General features: G+C 41.4%; 1 pseudogene; it reads right to left on the bottom strand.

Annotated features, from left to right (window-relative positions):
• Positions 1-545: 545 nt before the first annotated feature.
• On the bottom strand, positions 546-1346 carry LOC116557774 (annotated as a pseudogene).
• Positions 1347-3578: the final 2232 nt, after the last annotated feature.

Below are 3578 nucleotides of genomic sequence, written 5' to 3' on the forward strand. Positions count from 1 at the left end.
CTGAGGAGCACACTTAAACATTGCAGAACTGAACTGAAGCGTGGCACAAACATGACGACTTCTGGGCATGCCTTCAAGCGCCTCCCTCAGGGGGGACTTGCCATCCCTAGACCTCAGTGTGGGGAGGATTACAATTCTTTGGAAGAATAAAAAGTTCACACTCTTGAAATTTCACAGAAGAATTTTTCGTTTGTTTTTGAGACGGAGTCAGCCTCTGCCACCAGGCTGGAGGTAGATCTCGGCTCACTGCAACCTCTGCCTCCTGGGTTCAAGCAATTCTCCTGCCTCAGCCTCTTGAGTAGCTGGGCTTACAGGCACGAGACACCATGCACAGCTAATTTTTGTATTTTTAGTAGAGACAGGGTTTCACCATGTTGGCCAGGATGGTCTCAATCTCCTGACTTTGTGATCTGCTCGCCTTGGCCTTCCAAAGTGCAGGGATTACAGGCATGAGCCGTTGCGCCTGGCTGAAATTTCACAGAAGAAGTTTAAGGCCAAAACATAGTGGGTTCACTTTTCTTCACTTCTAGGAACAAACCTGATGCTTTCCTGAAACCACATTAAGCTTCCAGTTCAAATCCTAAGCCAACCGTTTGGCCCTCTGCATCAAAGTTCTTTCCAGCGAGTATAGCTGATAAGGTCAATTTGACTCCTGGTCGAAGGGTCTGAGTATAACCCAGTCCAATCGGGCTGAGGTTATTTACCTTAGCAGAGAGAGAAGTTCTACAATCCAGCTTGTACTTAGCAGCAATGCCAAAACAAGTGTTGTTACTCCCAGCCGTCCAAGCAAGGTCTATTGACATTTCAATCTTCTTATTAACCTTCTGGTCAACAGAAGAACCTCCATATTCAGTGCCATCATTCACGTGTGTGCAGCTGGACGTCTGCAGCCTTGTAACCCAGGGTGAAATTATTCCGTGACAATTTGGATTTGGCTGTGTCAAAACTCATTGGTAGCCAACAAGCCACCCTTCAAAAGCCAACACAGACCGCCATAGATGGTTGGTCCACAAAAATCTACATCAACATTACTGCCAACACTAAAACAACCCCATTTATAGGAGGCCTTCAATTCTCCATTCTGTGCTTGGTATAAATAGAAGAACAAGAGTCAGTTTCAGCCTTTCAGCCAACTTACTCTGTGTTCTGTTTTTGGGTGAAGGTAAGTTCATTTGGTTTCTAGGTTGCCTGATGCTTTCCCTGTTTTCAGTGTAAACATGACCAGAAGTAGAAAATTCCACTCCACTACAAGACTTGGTTTTCAGGTCTAACTTTGCCATGCCAAAGCCATATCCTTAGCAACCTTTCCTAGGTCATAGTAAGTTGGTGTGTTACACATATCTTAGAAAAATCTGTCCGGGCATGGTGGCTCAAGCCTGTAATCCCAGCATTTTGGGAGGCCGAGGCGGGTGGATCACAATGTCAGGAGATCAAGACCATCCTGGCTAACATGGTGAAACCCCGTCTCTACTAAAAATACAAAAAATTAGCTGGGCACGGTGGCATGTGCCTGTAAAGTCCCAGCTACTCAGGAGGCTGAGGCAGGAGAATCACATGAATCCAGGAAGTGGAGGTTGCAGTGAGCTGAGATCGTGCCACTGCACTCCAGCCTGGGTGACAGGGCAGACTCTGTCTCAAAAAAAAAAAAAAAAAAAATCTTTCTTAGGCTCTTATGAAATCAAAGACCTCCACCCCAAGGGCCTGTCTCCCACAAGCATTTTTTTGCCTCTGACCTTCTAGTTGAAACAAACTTACCAATAGACTTAGGTGAATGCTATGCTGCATATAGGCACATAACCCCAACCTATATAAGCACTAAGAAAATTGTAACACTTTGAGTTGCTCTGGTGGAATTATCTCTGGCTTCTCCCTGTATCCGGTTACAGCAATAAATTTCCTTCTTTACCAGTTTGTCTGCTTCTCATTATTGGACCTCGAGAAAACGCAGCCAGACCCAGCTTGATTCCAGGAACACACTACTTCTCTTGGCCTTTAACTTGAAGACAGTCATAGACCATAGGTGAGTGGATGTCACTGAGTTCCAAGAGGACTTTAGTTACAAAAACAGGTAAAGCCATCTCTATTTTCAGATGACATGATCTTACATATAGAAATTCCTAAGGAATCCACTCAAAAACTATCAGAACTAATAAGTTCTGCAAGGGCAAAGCATATAAGATCAACATATAAACATCAATTACATTTCTATAGACTTGCTATGAACAACCTGAAAATGAAGTTAAGAAAACAATTCTATTTACACGACATCAAAAGAATAAAATACTTAGGAATTATTGACATTGAATTTAACCAAAGAAGTGTTAAGACTTGTATACTGAAAACTATGAAATGTCTCTGAAAGAAATTAAAGAAAACCTATAAATGCAAAGATATCCATCTATGGATTGAGAGAGCTAATATTATTAAAATGGCAAGAGACCCCAAATTGATCCACAGATTCAACGCAATCCCTGTCAAAAATCCCAGGTGCTTCCGCATGTATTCTGTGAAGCAATTAGAAAGCTGATCCTAAAATTCATTTGGAAGTGCAAGGGACCATAGAATAGCCAGAACAATCTTGAAAAAGAATAAGGACAGGTACATACATTGATGGAATAGAATGTATATACCAATAGATTTCTATATGTATATGTATACACGACGCACATAGCATTCTATTTGTATATACATTCTATTGGAAACAGCGTTCTCACTTCACCATCAACACCCAAAGCTGAAATTCTAATTAAACTACTCCCTGTTTAATTAGAGGTGTGTCATGCCTGTAATCTCAGCACTTTGGGAGGCCAAGGAGGGTGGATCACCTGAGATCAGGAGTTCGAGACCAGACTGGCCAACAATGGTGAAACTCCATCTTTACTAAAAATACAAAAAATTAGCTGAGTGTGGTGGTGCATGGCTGTAGTCCCAGCTGCTTTGGAAGTTGCAGGCAGGAGAATCACTTGAACCCAGGAGATGGAGGTTGCAGTGAGTCGAGATTGTGCCACTGCACTCCAGCCTGCGTGACAGAGCAAGACTCCATCACAAAAAAAAAAAAAGAAAGAAAAGAATAGAGAGTCCAGAAATAAACGTAAACCCTTAACTTTACAGTCAATTGATTATCAACAAGGGCACCAAGTTAAAGAACAGGCTTTACTAAATGGTGCTGGAACAATTAGACACCCACATGCAAAAGACTAAAGTTGTACCCTCTTTACAGCATTCATAAAAATGATCTCAAAATGGATCATAGACCTTCATATAAGAGCTAAAACTATAAAACTCTTAGAAGAAAACATACATGCAAATCTTCATAATCTTGAGTTAGGCGGAAGCTTTTTAGATATGACACCAAAAGGAGAAGTGACCAAAAAAAATAAATAAATTGGACTTCATTTATATTAAAAACTTACCTCAAATTACACCATCTAGAAAGTGAAAAGACAACCCACGGAATGAGAGAAAATATTTACAATATCATACATCTGACAAGTTCTGTTTTTGTCTGTTTACGGTTGCTATAAAGGAATAGCTGAGGCTGGGTCATTTATAAAGAGGTGGACGTGGCTCACAGCTCT

This window comes from Sapajus apella, unplaced genomic scaffold, assembly GCF_009761245.1.
Source record: "Sapajus apella isolate SASKATOON/1434 unplaced genomic scaffold, GSC_monkey_1.0 scaffold20, whole genome shotgun sequence".
Taxonomy (NCBI): domain Eukaryota; kingdom Metazoa; phylum Chordata; class Mammalia; order Primates; family Cebidae; genus Sapajus; species Sapajus apella.